This window comes from Paramormyrops kingsleyae, chromosome 2 (genome assembly GCF_048594095.1).
Source record: "Paramormyrops kingsleyae isolate MSU_618 chromosome 2, PKINGS_0.4, whole genome shotgun sequence".
Taxonomy (NCBI): domain Eukaryota; kingdom Metazoa; phylum Chordata; class Actinopteri; order Osteoglossiformes; family Mormyridae; genus Paramormyrops; species Paramormyrops kingsleyae.
Window position 1 is genome coordinate 26003913 of NC_132798.1, and position 22096 is coordinate 26026008.

A 22096-nucleotide genomic window follows, 5' to 3' on the forward strand; every position below is an offset into this window, starting at 1 on the left:
AATCATAAGGAAGAGAAGCCCTCTCTATCCATCTTCCAACCAATTACACGGCGTGGGGGGGGGGGGGGGGGGGGGGGGCGGGGAGGGTTGCTGGAGCATAGGGTGCAAAGCATGAAACACCCTGAATGGCCTTCCAGACTGTCTTCAGTAACCTTCTGCACCATGACTATGTAGAACTCATTTCATTATCTTCTAAGTTCTATATTAAGCTACACGTTTTCATTCAGGAAAAGGGGAAGATACTGTGCTATTCTTAAATTGAATCAGGTCAGGTTCATCAAGCAAACATATAAAACTCATAATTATTCTCTGTAAATCAATAAAATTTGAACAGAAGGTATCATATGTAAAGAATCGTTTTAGAAAACAGCTTCTATTCCAAAAGCGCCCCGAGGCAATCATTCAAACCACATGCACTTCATGTGTTCATCTGAAGACTTGTGGCATGCCATCTGTGAAGGCCTTCTATCAAAGAGAAAGCAGGGGTAATTTTTCCAAAAGAGATATTTTTCAGGCAAACTGCAATATGCCAATTCAAACAAGCTACAGCCTCACAAACCATTCCCATTTTAATGTGATTAGGTTGCTTGGCTTGAGAAGTGCAATAACAAAATTTAAAATAATTCAAGTTGACAGGGGAAAGGAAGGGGACATCTCGGCCCAGCTTGCCACATCAGACACTGTGGTTACAGTTATATATTAAGGTCAGAAAAGGGGTGAGGCACTATGGAAACTTAGACTAAAAGAAAGCAATATTTGTGTTTAAATTCCCATTTGGAAATTGATGGACGGCAGTGTGATTACCTAGACATATGTTGAGACTTCAGTTACTTCATTCTCACGGAGAAACTTATCATCTTTCTCCTAATTAGAGTACTGTTGTAACATACTGCTAAAGCATATTATATTAGTCTTGTTAAAACATATAACAGGCTGGTTTTTTTTACTTCTGCTTCATTATATTGCTTTGGACTTGTTCTGTTGTTGCTTCTGTTCATTCCAAACTTGTCTTTGTGACCTTTTTGATCAAAATTCATCATCATGTAATTTCTTATTTATTCTTTTATTATAGGTTATTTACAATTTGCACATATAAATTCATAATATACCAAATAAAAAAATACAAACACTGTACCTAAAAACTATAATCCAACATTTATAGGCTGATGTTTGTCATGACACACAGACATATGTATCAGAGCTCTTGAGGTCTTCAGTATGTGAGCCATGCAAGATGACAGAAAAGTCACTCAGTGGAGTCAACACAACACACACAACTGCTAGCTTAGCTTCTATCAGACAGAGACTGAGCTCAGCTGGCTAATCCCCTTACCCACGCAGCAGGTTGTTGCAATGTAGGTTCAGTGTTCGTTGGTGCCAAGCCAGCTAGACTGGTGTCATAATCTGAAAACAACAGACTGATGCATATCAATGAGCTGAGCTGACATGTATGTGAAACATAAAGTAAAAGAACAGGCTTCATGTTAAGCCCAGGAGACAGCAGCTCAGTTGATCCCCCAAGCTATGAATTCTACAGGCCTGGCATGAATTTAGTCTCTGGCATCATTTAGATGTGTAAGCTGATGCCTTGATCTATTTATACACTTGGATATTTTACTGGAGGGATTGAGGTGAGGTACCTAGATCAAAGATACTACAGTAGGACACCACCTGGGACGTAAACCACCAACTTTCAGATTAGCAGCCCATGTCCGTAAACACTGGTAATGTGCAAATAATGAAGCCATAACCTATATCATAAAGTGGTATTTTATCTCAGGTGGAAAAAACAGAACAAAATTTGGATGGAAACTAAGCGATAAAAGTTATCATAAAGTTAAGAAAATGGCCAGTATTTTATTTTTGATCCTCTCACCCTTATCTGCCCCCAGCCCAAAGACAAGAGTCAGGTTAATTATCTGGTGTCTCTAAATCGCATATACTGAGTGTTTTAGTGTTTTGTATGTAACTATGTGTCTATGTGTGAAAGGTTTTGTAGTATATCAGTATATGTAGTATATCAGTATACACTCACCTAAAGCATTATTAAGAACACCTGTTCAGTTTCTCATTAATGCAATTATCTAATCAACCAATCACATGGCAGTTGCTTCAATGCATTTAGGGGTGTGGTCCTGGTCAAGACAATCTCCTGAACTCCAAACTGAATGTCAGAATGGGAAAGAAAGGTGATTTAAGCAATTTTGAGCGTGGCATGGTTGTTGGTGCCAGACGGGCCGGTCTGAGTATTTCACAATCTGCTCAGTTACTGGGATTTTCACGCACAACCATTTCTAGGGTTTACAAAGAATGGTGTGCAAAGGGAAAAACATCCAGTATGCGGCAGTCCTGTGGGCGAAAATGCCTTGTTGATGCTAGAGGTCAGAGGAGAATGGGCCGACTGATTCAAGCTGATAGAAGAGCAACTTTGACTGAAATAACCACTCGTTACAACCGAGGTATGCAGCAAAGCATTTGTGAAGCCACAACACGCACAACCTTGAGGCGGATGGGCTACAACAGCAGAAGACCCCACCGGGTACCACTCATCTCCACTACAAATAGGAAAAAGAGGCTACAATTTGCACGAGCTCACCAAAATTGGACAGTTGAAGACTGGAAAAATGTTGCCTGGTCTGATGAGTCTCGATTTCTGTTGAGACATTCAAATGGTAGAGTCAGAATTTGGCGTAAACAGAATGAGAACATGGATCCATCATGCCTTGTTACCACTGTGCAGGCTGGTGGTGGTGGTGTAATGGTGTGGGGGATGTTTTCTTGGCACACTTTAGGCCCCTTAGTGCCAATTGGGCATCGTTTAAATGCCACGGCCTACCTGAGCATTGTTTCTGACCATGTCCATCCCTTTATGACCACCATGTACCCATCCTCTGATGGCTACTTCCAGCAGGATAATGCACCATGTCACAAAGCTTGAATCATTTCAAATTGGTTTCTTGAACATAACAATGAGTTCACTGTACTAAAATGGCCCCCACAGTCACCAGATCTCAACCCAATAGAGCATCTTTGGGATGTGGTGGAACGGGAGCTTCGTGCCCTGAATGTGCATCCCACAAATCTCCATCAACTGCAAGATGCTATCCTATCAATATGGGCCAACATTTCTAAAGAATGCTTTCAGCACCTTGTTGAATCAATGCCACGTAGAATTAGGGCAGTTCTGAAGGCGAAAGGGGGTCAAATACCATATTAGTATGGTGTTCCTAATAATCCTTTAGGTGAGTGTATGTTGTATGCTAGTCACTTCACAATTGTGCAAAGGACATAAGCTTGAGACACTTTTGTGAGAGCCTTGTATTACATGGCTACAGGCCCATATGGCCAAACCATTTATTTATAAAACATGAATGACCTATAAGAGGTAACTTACTCAGCACATGATACTTCAGAAGCAAAAACATAGCTACCAGTACTCTTATGCAAATCAAAGTACTGCACACAGACATTTTCAGGATCAGAGCACTCCCACACACAAAATATCCAGTCATTTGTGAAATACTAAGAAATTTCCTCTACGTTTAAACATTTGGCAGCATGTTGAATTTAATAAAGAGTGCATCACCTCTTTAAAATCCACCAGGACTAGTCTTAGCAGATCAATTACAACTGTGTAAAATACATACTTTTTGAATAAAGTTTAAATAAACTGCAATCAACAAAACAGAACACACAGCTAGAGTTGTTTACAAGTTCTCAAATACTTTCAAATACAATACTGATAATTTGTTTCTCAGTCAGTCCAGAGAAAAATGCAATAATAATTTAATGTACCCCCAGATTTAGCTAAGGAAGAACCCATACATCAAGGCATTATGCCTGTTTTTGCCTTGTAACACCAGCTGTACAAATGAGAGTATAGAGCGGGAGGAAATTACAGTGTTACTATTAGAGCTGGGCGATATGGCAAAAAAAATTATCACGATATTTTTTCCTGTATTGACCAATATCGATAATTATCAGTATTATAGTTTCACAATGCTGTTCCATGTAATAATGTAATAATCAAAATAATAATAAAAATAACCCTATTCTGACAAATAGAATGAATACACTGAAATAAACAATATTAGTAAACAAACATACTTATTTCCCAAATTTTTACATACAAAATTCCCTTAAAATTATAAAAGGTTATTGATTTTCAAGTATTCAAAGAAATATAGCTGAAATGAACAAAACCATATAATAATGTAACAATGTGCAAAACTGTATAATATTGCAAATAAGTTAAAGGGCAAACATAAAATAAAGCAGGACAGAACTGACTGCAACAAGTATCTTCCTCTATTCTTGGTCTCTTAAAAACTTTTTAAAATTCTGAGGTAGAAAAGTATCTAAACCAAACAAAAAAACACTTATTCATAAAAATGCCAAATCATGGTTAGACTTTTTTGTCCGGCGCTGCAAAACGTCACCAAGCGTCACCATGTCACATGGTACAAAATCCTCGCGAGAGCAAGACGACTTGAGACAGATCGTGCAGCACAACCTGGAACCGCCTCTGTGACGACACAACTTTGCCTTACTGGCTGAAGATTTTAGTCACACGCGTGACGTTTGTATCCCAGTAAGTTCCAATGCGTTATCTGCTATTTCTCCCGAAAAGCACATAAAGTAGTGAGGACTGGTTTTCAGTTCATTTACCTGGTAAAATAAAGTTTAAATAAATTACATAAATGCTCTAACAGTACACGTAATTTAGTGGTTTTTTAATTGTTAGTTACTGTAATGTTGCGCTGCTTTATTTGTTTAATCGTCCAGTCTGTGAAGAAGGCATTCAAGTAAGGATTGCATTGTACTCTGTACATTAATAACTTTGAATCCTTGAAATACATGTATCTTTTTGCTGGCAGCTATCTTTTACACAGAGCCACTATACACAATAGTTTTATTCACTGCAAACAGTTTGTATCAGGAGTTGGTTATTGTAAAAGAAGTAACGTGCATGCAGGTGATATTTGTATAGATTTATCTACACCCTTCTGGCAGTGCTGCCATTGCAGTCAGGTGTCGCAGACTACGAGGAGTAGAAGTTGTCCGACTTGGCTGCAGTCAGTTTATACTCCAGCCCTGCAGCCGCTGGCAGATCGCGTTCCACGTCGCGTCAGCTGCAGACAGACCTAAGCCCAAGTCGAACGCACCCATTGCTTCTTTAAGGAAGGATGGGGAAAATTACAACGTCGTCGGTGATTGGCTGTCGTGCTGGCCTTCAGTAAACCTCTGCTGGATAGGCCATCGAGTTGTCTGTCTCAGCGCATTCTCTAAAACGGAGCAAACTTGGTTGTTCGAGTTTTATAGTCTGTGTGTATCATCGTGATCGTCCTCATTTTTTATCGATAAAAATCGAGATCGTTTTATCGCCCAGCACTACTTACTATAGACACCTACTCAGCCCTTCCCACGACTGGAACCTAACATCGCCAGTTATAACACCATGTACACACATCCATCTACTTTCAAAGCGCTCATCCTGGTGAAGAAGGTGGCTGCAAGCCAAGAAGGTCAGCCCACGCTTGCCTTTTCTCAGCCAAGGACTCCATCTCCTGCAAAGGGGATTCCAGTGCACTCTCCGAAGCCGTCTGGAAAATATGCCCCTCCAGCATGTCCTCCGTCTGCCCCATGGCCTCCTCCCAGTGGGAAGTACCCAGAATAGCTTTAAGATGAGCCATGGGGCATCCTTATAAGACGCCCAAACCACCTCCACCGGCTCTTCTCAATTTTAAAGAGCAGCAGCTCTACTCCAGGCTCTCCTGGCCTGCACCTCACCCTGTCACAAAGAGTTATGTTGTATTTATAACCTCAATATTTCAGATATTATACCAACAAATCATGACTGAGAACTGGCTGATGAGATGGATGTAAATCCACCAGTAGCCTGCCGTAGGTCACCATCACAGACTAATACAGCTGCCACAGAACACTGACCTGACCTGCTTGTCAATCTCATAATCCTTTTTCCCATCATTTTCCCATTTCCCCCATTCCCATCATGAGGAGAAGATGCTCACCTCATCTGCTGGTCAATCCTTTAGGTGACACTGGTGGCCGCCTAAGGTGCCAACTCTTAAGGTGGTGCCAACTCTTAAGGTGGTGCCAACTTGCCAGCCAATTTCACTTTGCCTCAAATGGGGGTCACCGACACTGATTGTCACCTAGGCCACCGCATGAGCTAGGACCGGTACTGCTCAGCTCTCACCTCAGGTGAGCAACCCTCTCTTTACAGCAGGTGTACCATAGCCTCAGACTTAGAATCCATCCATCCATCACCTTAACCGCTTAATCCCAACTGGGGTCGCGGGAGGGACCGCAGCCTATCCCGGGAACAACGGGCGCAGGCAGGAACCAACCCTGGGCAGTCGCCAACACACCACAGGGCGGACTTAGAATCCTTTAACATAAAAAAACACCTTAAAAATATTGTTTCACACATCACTTCATGCTACCTGAATGCTTCAAGTCTGAATAATCCAACCACCAAGAATAATGAGCCAGACTAGCTGTACAACAGTCATTCAAGTTTCCTGGCAATCTGTGTTTGTACTAAATAACACATCCTTGCACACGAGAGGGTGGTGAAGATCATGATGATAAAACGCCTCACGGGAAAGACATTTGTATATACAGTTGTGGGTGTTTTTCCAGTAAGCCTAACCAAAGGAAGCTGCTTGGTTAGTGAATGCCAAGGGCACAGAGAGCATTTCAGCCATTGTGATGGTTTATACTTCCAATACGACATCAGGGCAGCGACTGCCACAGCTGCAGAGGCCTGGCAGGTGCTGAGTCACACATCATTCTGGTGAAATCGCAGTAACAGCGAAACACAAAATGATGCTGCAACAATCTCTTTGTGTGATTACACAGCCGTTTTGGACATTCATCATTTATGTTTAATTAGCAGTAATAGTGATTTAAGCTTATCCTTATTATTAATATTTGATTATGGTATCATATTAGAGACACTGTACTGCCTTAGGTTAGATATTTGCCATGGAAAAATGTTTTCCCTGAGTCAATAGTCAAATTCATGCCTTTCTCATCTTGGGCATGCATAAGAGAAAAGTAACTGATTAGCAAACAATTTTTCAACAGCAGTTACTGGAGTTTTACTCATTTTTAGATCTAGTTATTTATATAATAGTGAATTAAATCACTGTAGCCCTGTACAAGATTAGTTATGGATGGATGGATGGACAGATGGATGGACTAAAGCATTCAGTTTATATGTTTTCTTTTATGAATTATGATAGAACATAGCAGCGTAATGCACCTTAATGCCGCTGCAGTTACCACTGTATTCAATTTAGAGCCCAAATTCACCAAGTCCAAATAGATACAAATCATAGCAAAACATGATTTTACATACCTGTGAAATGATAACTTAGTGAATCCATACAGTAATGTGACAAAAAGGAGTATCATCAGTAAATCATTTATTCATTCTTCATACCCATTTGTCCTGTACATAGTCGTGTGGGTCTATCTCTGAAGGCACACATATCATTCACACATGCAATTGCACCTACAAACAAGTTGGCAACTCTAATTCGCCACAGCATGTTTTTGGACTGTGGGGGGAAACCAGAGAACCTGGGGGGGACCCCACAATCACATGACTCATCACGCTAACCACTGCACTACCATAGTGCCCCTAACATCAGTACAGTGAATCCTTGCATGTTGGCTGGGCTGGTAGAATGTACACAAAATGGAGCTTCTGTTTCTGTTTTGTCATGGTTCATTTAGACTCAATTTCAGGACACTAAGCAGTTAAAGCGGTGTAGAAGTGCTAAGTGACCGAGGCAGGAGTTTCCAGAAGATCAACATAATAAGCAAGGACCAGGCCTGCACTGACCACCTGGTATACTGGCATTTTCCCAGTGAGCCAATGGGTTTGTGCACCGGCAAACTTCATTCTGGGGGTTGCCAAAATCCAGGGCCAAATTTGAATCTCAGTCCAGCCCTGACAAAAAGTGCATACATACGTGTACATAAATACATATGTGTACATAAATACATACATGTGTGTGTGTGTTTTCTTAAAGGCCTGCAAGTTGTGCCACATGTTCATGCTTTTTGTTTTTAAATATTCAAATTTAAGACATGAACTGCTGTACAACAATACTTGCCACATTGAAGCACTTATCTAGTACAAGATTATGGTGGCCTGGACCCTATCCCAGGCTGCGGAGGGCACAGGGAAGAACACCCTGGACAGGATATCAGTCCATTGCAAGGCACACACACACACACACACGCGCACGCACACGCACACACGCACTACTGGTGAATTTCATGACAATCGACATAACTGTAGGTATTTGGACCACAAGAGTAAATCAGAGAAAATAGGAAACCGACACAGCATGGAGAGAGAATGTAACCTCCCAAGAGAGTCGGGGCAGTATTCTAAAGCCCCGCCTGGAGTTGAGAGGCAGCAGTGCTACGACGATATACACTTAATATGACATGTTTTTAACGGTAGTTATCCTTCATATAAAAGATAGAATTAAAGTAACACAAAGCACAAAAAGCAAATACTAAAGACAAACCATCTCCCACTACGCGGTGAACCAGCAACAAAACCAGTTCCATACGTATTCCAGGTTTGTGCAAGATGTTTCTTATCTGTGCAAAGACAAATTACTTTCTCCTGTTACATCACTCTTCACAGAGTATATTGACATAGAACAAAATACAGATATCTCAGTGTGGAGGATTAAGACCAGTTTATAAAGCTATTTTAAATTTATCACATCGCAAAGAAGTATTAACCAACACTGTTAATGCTTGGATAGACAAGCAAAAAATATTATTAAGGGGTTTGGGTTGCTCTGAATATAACTGGCCATCCATCTTTAAGATGGTTGTTCTTAAATTCTAGGGAAGCGATTTGGGGTTTACATTGTTTAACTGACATGAAAATTGCTCGTTGTTGCAGAAAGCCTCTAGACGGGCTTAAAACAAAGTTAGGCTCTTCACATTGTAAGTATTAAGCTTCTTAAATTGAATGATTTTATGGAATTATCAATAACCATGGGGATAGGGCCATGGAACTGTCCTTTGCTGTATTTCAACAATAAATGTACAAATAACTATTTGAGTTAACTGGTTATGAAATGCTTCTTTAATAACATGTCAAATTACATAAATCAAATATTATCAAAACAGAAATGAATGTCCATATTACTGTTGATTGATAATCATTTCTTTTTCATTCTCTCAGTTAGTATGCTTCTGTTCTCACTAAAATTTTTAAGACGTCTGCATCCATCCATCCAACTGTTTATCTAGTAAAGGTTGCGGGGGATAGGGCTTCACCCCAACCAGGTAGCACAGGGAACAGTACTCATCCTTCATTATTCTGCTAAGGGCACATTTGATCTTCTGAATTGCCTGCTCTAAATAAAAACTAAACAGAATGCTTCTGTGAGACTTTAGTTCCGCTACATCTTCCCTCCAGAAAAAAAAAAAAATGTACTCTTTGCAAAGCCAATGCCCCCTGGTACCTAACTGTGTTTATGAAGAAACAAAAAAAAAATCCATGTCAAGATGATTAAATTAGGAAGAAGTGGAAAGATGCAGTGGAAGGGAAAAGGTATCTGAAGGTATGTGAGGTATCTGAATGCCTGTGGAGGTGGCTTCTAGTGTGTCAGAATAAAGCAGCTTAGGCAAACCTTCTTGTACAATGTTGGCTATTGCCATAGATAGATAATTAGTATGCTGGTCAAAAGGCGCATAAACACCTTTTTAAAGCATTGAAATTTTCACTATATAAAGTTAAACAATACAAAATGCAAAAAACAGAGGCACTGTCTTCGAAACACATAATAAAGTTAATCTTTCATCTTGAAGTGACCTCACTCTAAATCCTAAATGGGTGTCTCCGGGATACACAACTCTCACTTTAAGGCGTATGTCTAAGGACAAAAACTTAACTTCAGAATCACCTGTTTATTCTATAACACCATTAGTTACATTTCTTACTGTTGCAGGAGTCCTTGCATCTTTTCAGCAAATGTTTTGTGCAGAGATATACATGAGTGAGGTTAAGGGCCCAATGTTGACATCACACTGCCAGTCACGAGATCTGAACCAGCAACTTTTCATTTATAACAGATTTTCTATAGTACTGCTTAAATATTACAGAACTATAATTAATTCTGGGGTTTTGGTATGTTACAAATGAACAAAAATACACCTCAAAAAGCTGGGGAATAAACCTGGATTGAAAATACTTGCTGTACATATAGTGCCTGCTTCAGTTTTACTGGTGGCATTAAAGCCAAGCTAACGAGTGACACTGATCAAATGATTAAAGGCAATGAAATGTACATTTTCACAAAACATTTTAAAATTCTGCATTCTTCTACGATGTTGCAAAAAAGATAACTAACTCTTAGAATGGTGTGTAAAGCCAGGTGATAACAGATCGTCTTATACAGACATTTTTATCCATGAGAAGGATAAACATCAATTGGATAAACAGCCCCTCTTGGAATACCACCTTGTAGGCTATTATATACCTGTGAAAGCAGACTTTTCATAGATCAACATCAAGCAGAGAGGTTAGCATTGGGTTCAGGCCAGACATGGGAAAGTAGATTTACCGCTACGACAGAAGAGAGCACAAGCTCAGCTGGCCTGGGATCAGTGGGTGTGTCCCCGACGGGACGCTTTCAGTGTTGCCTCATCCTGAAATGCACATTGGGAGTTCAGTCCCCATTTGACACAAAAAGTCTTTCTAAATATCTGCCCTGGGAACCTTCTGGAAAAGAGGGCCCCTTATTCAAGCAACACCTTTAATTAATCACGGCAAATCTGCTTTCTATCCAGTCCCTGACAGCGCGGTCCAGCAGCAGAGCAATGGAAAGGAACTCTGACACTGACAGAGACCAGATGTTGGCAGCACATGAGTCCCCCCCCCGCCCCCCACTGCAGTTTTGCTCTAAATGAAATAAAGGAAAACCACTAGCAACCTGAACTTCTTTCCTCAAGATATGTAATGTTTGCAATAAGTCACTGTGTCTGGGACTCAGAGCTGTTCTATTGGTAGAGATGAAAAAACCCAAAACAGAAAATGGTCCCTTTCAGTTCTGAGGTGGATTAAATAATCAACTGAAAGTCAATGGGGAAAATCCAAGACTGCTTTTTAACTTTTCAAAAACATACAGATAGTTGTCACTTGCAATAATGTACAACAATAGGAAATTATGCCATTATAAGATTCTGGGAAATTAAAAGTATGTCTGTGAATATGCACGCGCTCACACAAAACCAGTACGCCGTTTGGTCATATTACTAGTCCGTTGGGAGTTAACAGAACATATTTCTTGGAGAAAACTTGCGTGGCGCAGCTTTATTAAAAAAGGCAGGAGTAAGAGAGAGGCTGAGTGGCGCTTGGCCCACCATGACGGGGGCCCTCCGGTAAGGCCGCAGCAGAAGTTTCTTATCTTCCTGGAAGCACAGACACAGATACCTGCCCCCCCAGCCCCCTCCAAAAACTGCTGAAAGTGTGGAGGCCTGGAAACACCATCTGGATTCCCAATCCTATCATTTTTCAGTGCTACACAATTAAAAGACGTTTTCACACGCACTTGAGACTGGATAAGGTTATCCCACCCTAAATTAATTATCCCATTTCAATATATTACCAGTACATTAGAAATGCTTTATTATTTTTTCCCACACAGAGGGGTCATTAATTTCAGGTGTAAAAAGCTTTGGATCTGTACAGTATAAATGTCAAATTTTAATTAGCTGTGAGAACATTAAATATGAAAATTCCAAAGGCTACAGAATGGAATACTGTGGAAATTATCTTACCAACTATTACAATAAAATGAAAAATGTAATACAAAGAAAAAAAGAAAAGGCAGAAACCCATAAGATATACTTGTTCTGCTTCTATTTTTAGGGTGCCTCTATGCTGTGATCATTTGTCTAACATTATTTTAACAAGGTATCATGTTTTCTTTTTGCAGTGACAGGATGTCACAAGGAATTTAATGTGCACCTTTTTGACAACATCCTATCTATTGCTGTGGGAGACACAAAAGGAAAACAATCACACAAGCCCGGCCCAGAAACATCGAAAATGAAAGGTACCTGAGATATCAGACTATTTAAAAACACACAGAAAAAGTGATGACACGGGATGCCTGAAAATGGCTTCAGAAGAACCTAAAATGTTCCCTTAAAGATCCCTATAAACATGTAATGTTTGGTTTCATTTTCAGATCCATGAACGCAGCGAGCGTAGCCTGCGAGCACGTCAGTCGGAAATAGGGACGAGGTATCCGGAAGCCAATCAGAGCCCGGTGTACGTGGGTGCGAGGAAATGCGGCCGTCGAACGCGAGCGCAGCCAGTGAGCAAGTGCGTCGTGATGCCGGCGTGTTTTATCATGGGCGTTCGCGGCTCAGAGACGCGTCGATTCCATTCCCACTCCCGCCAAGCTTCTCTGCATGGCTCATTACAGCTCTGAGTAATGGAGACCAAGAGGGATCTGGTTTCCAGCTGCTGGCAGAGCCCGAAAAGAATCGACTGAGGGAAATGGGAAGGGGGGGGGGGGTACCTAGCCCGATCATAAAGTCTGTTTTTTATGCGTTTGAGGAAAATAAGGTCCTGCTCACTGGTTTGCACAATGGGAGATTTCAGGATGGGATATGGGAGGCTGGCAACAGAATGCAGAATCAGTCATGGTGGATTCTCTCTCGGAGAATCCAGAGGTTTTGTAACATTTCAGGGTGGAATTAAAGCCAATTAACATTCGTTAAAGGCAAACATAAATCAGAGATTTTCGTTTTTTCCACATTTAACACTGAGAAGTTGTCACCCAAAATAATCTGCATATTGTTTAAAATAAATACTAGCATGAGCATCTGTCCTGGGTATTCATTGAAGAGACTTCAGCCCGCACCAACCCCCCACCCACCCCCCGCCAAACATCGCAAAGAACCTCCCAAGAACCAGTACATCATAAGCGGACAGAATATGGGGGATGATGAGATACTGGCACCATGTTCCAGTATTTAGCTGGTTAGTTGCCCTTATCTGAGTCAATATGTCAAATGCAATTTCAGTTTCATATGTCTATTTTTTAAATGATCACCTTTTAAAACTAAGAGATGATGTCCTGTTCTGATTCTACTAATCTGATATTAGTCTTTGATTGACAGGCCTAAAGATATTTGCTCCAATTAGGTTCAATTTTGCCTACAGGCTTAGCAGCACTGCAAGCAACAAGCCTCTCAGAACTGTCAGCAATTATATGGGCCTAGCCGTTACATCTGCAGAGTTGTCATCAATGATTACCGTGACTTCAGTCAGAACCCACATACAAGCATGGTTTACATACCATTACACATTCTGCGGAGAAGATATATCAATAGAAATAGCATGATTAAAAGATCTGAGGGACAGACGTTTCCACACCATCTACTGCTGTAAAGAAGGATGCAGGAAATAAAAAAAAATACTATCATCACCATGGCAACTAGCTCAGAGCCCTCATAAAACTGATGGATAGTATTTGCCCTTGCAGCGCATGTTAAAGAAAGAAAAAAAACTCCACATGCCTCTTTTATTTGATGGCTGGTTGCTATTTCGAAGTGCAATTTCTGCCCAAAGAATTTGGCTGTGAATAAATTATCAATGATTTCATATTCATGTGTTTCCGGTTTATAGTGCAGAATATTTCCTGTGTCAGGCAGCATAAGCTTGGATCATGCATTGATCTGCTGTGCTCTTTGAGTTCTTACCCAACGTTACTTATGATGACACGGATATATATATTTTATGCATTCGCAGAACACAGTGCGACGCTATGCATCTCTAAACTAAGCGCTCACTATGTTCTCACTGCCAATGCCAAACATTTTACAATTCAGAAAGGTCTTATTGGAATTGGCAGCCATGGGAATACAGTTGAGATTCACAGCCTAAAACCTGAGTGAGTTGGTGGGTATGTTGTAAATTATTGCACAGGAATAGAAAGGGTGGAAGAATCAGCGTGTTGGTGTGAACTGACCACATTTAATGCAATATCCTCTTTAATTTAACTCATGATCAACAAGTATTAGCTTGTAGCCCTAGGAAAGGAACTGTTGTTGCACCAAAGATCAGAAATTACATCTTCAGTTTTAACAAATTAATTATTTAAATATCAAGGTAATTTAATTTCTGTGCAACACATTACTGCAGTCATTTAAGAGTAACTTTATCTGATACAATTTCACACCTTTAAATATGCACAAATACAGACTGAAACGCCATTTTTTACAGCCAAACATGTATATTCTCTCCTTTAATGTGTGATACTCCTTTGGGTATTCTGGTTTCCTCCTTTGGGTGGGTGCGCCCTGTGAAGGACTGGCAGGCTATCTAGGCTGTTCAATTGCCTTGTGTCCTGTGCATCGCCAAGACCCTGTAATTGAATACACGATAACAATAGGTGGAAATTAGCAGGAAAACATTTAAAAATGGATTTGAGAAAGCCCTTCTTTACACAGCATGTAGTTCAAGTATGGAATAGTCCTCATGTTAGTGTAATGCAAGCTAAAACCCTGGGTTCATTTAAATCAGTGCTAGATAAGATTTTACAACTCTGAGCTATTAGTTGAGTTCTCCCCGAACGAGCTTCATGGGCTGAATGGCCTCCTCTCATTTGTAAATTTCTTATGTAATTATATCTTTCAGTACTTCATTGGATCTCATTGCCTTTGGTAAGAGGTTAGTTCAGATGCACAGCTGGCTTCTAGTGATTTCACGACCAAAAGCACAAATGGGCATGTAGCTCAGAGGGAGCGCACGTGTTTTACATGTATGAGATGCCAGGTTTAATTCACAGCACCTACATCCTGACCAATCTCTATCAAGAACTGCCTCCTGCAATCAATGAAATGTATGTTATCTTGAAAAGTTTACCGTTGATGTTCACTTTAAGCAGGTGTTATACTACAAATGACATCTGCACAAAATGAAATGGAACATGTTGACCCCAACTATCTGATGCACCTTGTTTGTTCCATGTCATGTTACAACCCTAGGGGGCGCAAAACGCATAGTGGCGAGTACATGAGTCGTTTTAAGAGGGGATGACGGCTCTTTTAAAATAGAAGTTGCTCTCTTAACTAACAGCCACTATTGTTTTAATACTAACAGAACCACAGACAGGGAAGTTAACAAGGTAAACAAAACCCACAGTTACCTGCTAACGAAACACATGCATTCCACACCATGCATTCCATAGTTATGACGCTCACAATTAACATAAATACACAAATACATATATTAATTTACAAGATTTAAAGTGCAGTGCAGTGCAGTGCAAAGCATGTCAGTAACCATACAATTAATCTTGCTGACCAACCTTGTGGCATCACATTTATGGCAGCCAAATGCACTCAGTAGGTGGGATTAGAACAAATGAAAAATCTCACCTCCGGGACCCTGCACAGGCGGTGCGCCGAAACGCTGATCACAATGGTGACTACGTGTTACACAACATTGAATTGCCAAAACGACGTCAATTCCATCGATTTTGACTGAAGCACACAGCCAACTTAAGTCAAGCATTCTTATCACAGGCCAACACTGAAGTATTTCAGCAGGATTCACCGTGACAGTAGCCCATCACAAACAAATTTGCAGCAAACCAAGCTGGTGAAAGGTTTCCAAGCAAACTGACAAGTGCCACTGCCTCACACTATGTCATCTGTGAATGCTGGCTGCAGAGGACCGTTTCTTGCACACATGTCATGAGGCAGTTTCTGTCTTTTTTTGTTTTTTTTTTAGGGGCCCAACCCAAACTATGATCTCCCCTCTGTTGTATTGTGATAGACTGGGCTTGCGTGCACATGATGTGCATGAGGTTAGGCTCCCTAATTGCTGTGAATATGGCACCTCTTCATTCAGCGGAAACCAGAGAGCTCCTCGGGGACAAGTTTCCCGTAAGCAGCTCTCAGGAACAGCAATCACCACAGAGACCTGGCGGCATATTAAAGTTTTCCCACAAATCTCCCAAACCTAATATATACTGTGTGTGTATAAATACACACACACATCTGTATCTATCTATCTCTCTCTCTCTCTCTCTCTCTATTATATATATATACTTATATCTGTTGCATGGGTAGTGGGAAAGATTGTGTTATAATGCATATAATGCATTATGGTTACAGGGCATTCTGCCTTACAAGGCTGTTATCCACAAAGACAGGTGAAAAATTCAATACAAAATTAAATGGCACATGTTGTTGCAAACAGGCATGACGGGAGGACAAAGGAACAAATCCACATTGCGGTTCAAACAACCAAGGGACTTCATTTTTTGGTAAAAACAAAAACCAAGAAACAATAGGAACCACAAAGGGTCTAAAACACAAGCAGGTTGGTAGAAAACAATCTAAAGCAGGGAGCAACACAGAAACAACTACACTGGAATAACTACAATGACCAACTGAAGACTAAAGCACAGGCAGCCACTTCAATACAGACATGATGAGGATAAACCAGAGACAGGTGTGGGCAGTGACAAGTACTAGGAACAATCAAAAGATCAAAAGAATAAACATGAGAAGTTTAGATACCAAGTGTAACTGAACAATACTGCAAATGGAAAATGCCAGGAATACATAATTAACAAAGAATATACAGATAAATAAAGAAACATAAATGTCAGTTTCAAACCCACAACAGAAAGGTCAGTTCTAAGTAACACAGCCACCAGCTCAGGCCAATAAGCCATGCAGCAGTTAGCAAAACTAATATAACACATAAGGAACTAACACTAAACGAAATGGCCAGTGGCACCACTTACCCAAATCGGGGAACTGCGATACAGAAGCGGGCAGGACAGGGACCTGGACAGTTGTGCTGATTTACTGATGCTTTTGAATACTGCCACTACACCCAGAGTAGGTTGCTGACTTCTAAAGTTTCTCTTTTTTTGCCGTCATAAAAACAATAAACTGCATTTAACTGAATTGACAACTCGTTAAACCAGAAACGATACAGTTAAATATTGAGGCGATAATGGTAATATTATTTCATGCCTACAGATACATACATTTACCTAAGGGTAACAAACTGTGCTGGGTTCCCACAGATCTTTCAAATAAAGCCACGCCAGTACAAATTTGACTTGTGCACATGATAATTCATAACGTAAAGATTACATTAAAAAAAATCACGTTAGCATCTTTATGCCTAATGTTTGAACTTGTGTTGTGCTTATAGAGGCAATTCACCCCAAAACTGATAAAAGATATGTTTTAGAGCAGATTTAGTACAATCTCTAAATCTACGTTGTTCTGCTGGAAGTTGCCTAGTTTTGTAGATCATAGGCCGCAGAAATGTCAGGCTTTTCTCGAACATAATGGGAATGAATGGTATTCTTTCTGTGATTATTAAAAATAACAAAATATAAATATATATATATATTTAAAACATTCAACAGCAATTTCTCTTACCAGAAATCGTTACTCAACATAATCCACATATTTTATAGCGAGCAGTGTAATGTAGGACCTGTCTTCTTCTGCGGAACACTACAAAACAATTGTTTCAGTACGCAGAAAATATCGCCGTGGTGCTCGCGATCGTATCTTCCGCACAGTGATACGATTGGTTTGTGGTTTTCGGTACAAGAAAATAGTTCCTACAGTAAACTGCTCACTATAAAATATGGGAATTATGGTCAATGACTGAATCATGATTTCTGTTAAGAGACATTGCTGTTTCATTTTTCAGATATATATTTCTGGCGCTTTAACAATGCCAGTAACTCTCGTTATACTCGAGAGAAGGCCGATATTTCTACGGCCGATATCTCCTAAATTAGGCAACTCATAGCAGAACAATCTAGACAGATAGATAGCAGTAAAGCCCTTCTAATACACACACACATATAATCACAAATTAAACTTTTCAGTGTACTTGAAAGATGGGCAAATACAACACAATTATAACAAGTTATATTAACCTGCTACTGGCTTAACTTTCCTATAGCAAACAGAGGAAGGCCCTAAACATATTACATTTTATCAAAATCTTTTAAATGAACCAAATAAACTTCCACCCAGCTCATTACCAAATATTCTTCAACATTTAAACAAACAAATGGCTCAATTTTATTCCCCTAAAAGTCAGATGACCCAGGAGCCATATTTTAGCTTCCCAAACACAGACACAGAAAACTGGCTTTTGCACACAGCAGTTTACAAATACAATAAGATATGCAAAAAAAGCCTTGCTCTCCTATGCTCTAGAAGCATAAACACCCCCAAAAACATGAGTAATGCCCATTGCTCCCTAAATGAGTAATACAAAATCAATGAAGCAAAATGATTTAACTCGCTATTTCAGTGAATCAATTTTGCCAATGCAAATATGTTACAAATGATGCATCACAAGGTCATCCCAAATTGTATCCCATGCACACTTTTTTTATTGGGACAGCCGCATTGTGAACGCTTATGCTGGTGCACCAATGCATATCGATAAATCTTACCATCCCTAGCATGCACAGTTAAAATTGGGTGAAATCCACATTCTTGCAGTTCAGCAGCAGACAGACTGACTGACTGTGAAAGCAAAATGAGACACATGAATGAGGTAAGACAGCAAATACTGAAAGGAGTGAGCCGGGGGAATTGCGCTTAGATTTTACACAGATAAACTTATCATCAAAAATGCAATACTGCTGCCACATAAATCCAAGGAGCTCTGTTATTGTTCAGCAGATTCTGCAGACGAATTTTTGGTTGCGGCCATACATCAAACCTGCAGGGGCATTCTACTATATATCTGTCTGAATAATCTTTGACAGACTCGGTACGCTGACATACCACTGACATGAAACAGCAGCAGACAATCAGATCCACATTTTAATTGAATGAGCGTCAAGTAGGCCCGTTACTCTGTGTGTTTGTCGAAAGCCCTGAGATTCAAACTCGAATCGACCACTAGCATATCATATTTGACTGATCAAATTATTGGTCTCATCAAATTATTTAACTAAGTTAATTAAGTGAGCTGGTGGTGAAATTTAATGAATAAATGGCATGGCTGGGGGCTAAATTTCGTTTTACAGGGTGGTTTGGGAAAACTCATTCATATTCATGAGAGAAGCGCTACCAGATTGGCCTGTGAATGCCTTAGACAATGTTTATTGGCCAATCAGATTCTATCGTGAATATTAATGACTTTTCAAACCACTCTGAAAAAACAGGTAGCACATGTCGATGGAAGCATGTTCACCGACCAATCAGATAGCTTCACTCATGAATATAAATAAATTGTCCCAAACAACCCTGTAAAATGAAAATTCCCTGGGCGGGGCTACCCCAAGAGATGTTTGGGAACCACCTGTAAATGGTTCACACCTTGGCTCAGGTTCCACACCTTGATCCACACCTGGCCCCAAGTGCCCCTAACAACCCGTTGATCAGCAAGGTGTGTCAACTTTCAAGGTGACAACCCCAGTAGAGGATAAACACCTGGAACTTCCCATCAGACTTTTAGAACTGAAGAAGCTTTTCGGGTGAGAGGTGAAACATCTTCAAGAAATTGAAAACCCAGTTGCCTTTGATTCAAGTCCTTCAGATTATCATGTTCTGGACGACTGAGAACCTACACAGACACTTTGGGAGTCAAAGCTTTTTGTTACTTTTTGTTGTGTTTCCATTAGAACACATTCTTATTCTGTATTTTTCTAAGCAAATATACACTTACTACCCAGATAAATAGCTTTTAAATTTATTCTTTGACTTTTGCATAGTGCTGTTTATACAAGGTGGATATTTTGGGAATTGGGATTTGGCTGTGAGCACTGTAATACAGCTGAAGATATATTTTTCATGTGAGCACCACATATTAGTGACTTACAGAACCTACAACTATACATATAGCTGGAAAAATAAAGGAGACCAGGGCTTCTAGTGTAATTAGACCATGTACCAAAAGTAAAAGTATGATCCATCCAGATTTTTGAAATGCTTTTCCAGTATAAGGTGGAGAGGGGGGTTGTGAGTCTATCCCAGGAAGTACAGGCAACAAGGCAAGGGAGCATTCTGGGTAAGAGGCCAGTCTAACACATGGAAGTCACACAACTTAAACATACAGATTCACATACTGTACAGTACCTGTATGTCTTTGCACTGTCGAGGGAGATCTGCAGGACATCGGGGGAACAAGCAATTCAAACTGCAAGTCATGGTGTTTGGTGCCCACAGCATTACACACAGCAAATAAAAATAATATGGGAACAATATTTGTGGCATTAAACATGAATTCTGTAATTCGCCGTGTAATTTCATAGTTTAAAGTTAATCTTATCAAGAAATTTATCAAGCAGACGCAGAAGGCAGAAGACCACAGAATTATAGAGTTAGGAGAACTGATACAGACAGTATGAAGACAGATGTATAAAAAGGCGATGGGTGGATTGAAACTCAAAGGGTCATGGTGAGCAGGACAGACTGTGAGCAGAAGCAAATGAGCCCCAGCGCAGTGCGCAATCAGCCCAAAAGAGGGGAATGGAACTCAGAAATGATGTCTTACTTTGGTGAAGGGTGTCATCTCCATTTTCTGCCTATCAGGGTGAAATAGGGGTGGTGACAGACAGGTGGACTGCATGGAAAAGACCTTCTGGAGAAGCTAAATGAGCAGCTGGAATGGGGGGAAATAGGGGCTTCAGGGTGAATTTGGGCTTCTGTATGACGGCTGACCTTTCTTGGTGCCCCTCCTTGCCTTTGTCTACCAGAATTTTCAAGCACCAAAGAGGTGCTCATATAAAAAATAAAGCAAATAAGTGTTTTAAGGTATGTAACTAGTTATAGTCATTAATGCAATCATGATATAGTCTCATTTCAGGAATGGATAATCGCTCTTCCAAAGTTTTTTTTATAGCCATAAGTCTAAAAGGTAATTAAAATGTAAAGTGGTAAATAAACTTAATAAAGGTATTGATATTCACCATGTTCACACAACATGCTGTCGGGTACAGCTTTGAAAAGTGAAGTTACAATCATAATATCGGCAAACACCTGGAGATATTATTTTAGGATTTTAAAGCTTTTTAACACACTTTTTTTCTTCCTTGTATTTTTGGGCCCGTTCCAACAAAGTAGATTTCCAGAACTGTGCCTGATATGTGTCCTTGGGGTTTGCAAAGGATCATACCTACAAGTGCCAAGTTGGTGACCACCCAGCAAGTCCATTAAAGAGTCTCAACAAAACAGTATCTGACAAAATGTTTAAGAAAACACCAAATCATTCAAATATTTACCCATAATAGGGACACCAAAAACTGAAATAGTTTTCGGTGGAACAACAAAAAAAAAAAAACCTTCACAATGAAAGATTTAAAGAGAAAGTTTGTCCTTCATTGAAAATGCCAAGCAGCCACTGCTGGTCAAAACAACAAATAGCCTAAATCCTTTAAAGAAACCATTTGCTTCATTGTGAGGGCTTCAAGGACAGAGTCTCCAGGACGCCAGACAGCTTATCAGGTGATTTGCAGATGATTCCTGATTCACAACATTTAAATTCTGCATATTCAATGGGAGGCCAGAGAACAGAATATTCCGCTGGGAGAGGAGGAGAAGTGAAGCAGTCTTCCCTGCCTTTTCTTCTGGTGAATGCACTAATCCTTCCATTGAAATAGTCTCTGTATAATTAACTTGCAGCTGCCAAGAGGACAGGGGAGGCTCTCCTCTTCCACCCACCCAGTCTGGGCTGCCTTTTGTGTCGTCACTTCAACTCCAAGAATTTCTCACAGATCTGTTCTGGATGTGGTGCTGTTCCTCCTTTTCACCAGCCTCTCACACCCCCCCCCCCTCCTCCCCCGCGCACGCACACACACACACACACACACACAGGTTTGTAATTATATCTTTGTGGAGACTCTCCATTCATTTCTATGGGGAAAACTCCAATCCCAGCACCCAGCATGAGGACTTTAACTCCTACCCAGGCATTTTTAGTTTTTTGATTGCATTCACAGATCAATGTAAAAAAAACAGGTGCTTATTACATTGTGGGGGACATTTGGTCCCCACAATGTAATATAAA

The 22096-nt window shown here is 40.3% G+C and overlaps 1 long non-coding RNA gene across 1 annotated transcript in view; it reads right to left on the reverse strand.

Moving 5' to 3' along the window:
• LOC111839292 (uncharacterized) overlaps positions 1 to 17583 on the reverse strand; it is a 55461-nt gene extending 37878 nt beyond the window's left edge. The window contains exon 1 of the long non-coding RNA XR_002837068.2: positions 17494 to 17583. This is a non-coding gene — a long non-coding RNA (uncharacterized lncRNA). The remainder of the gene's footprint in view (positions 1 to 17493) is intronic.
• Positions 17584 to 22096: the final 4513 nt, after the last annotated feature.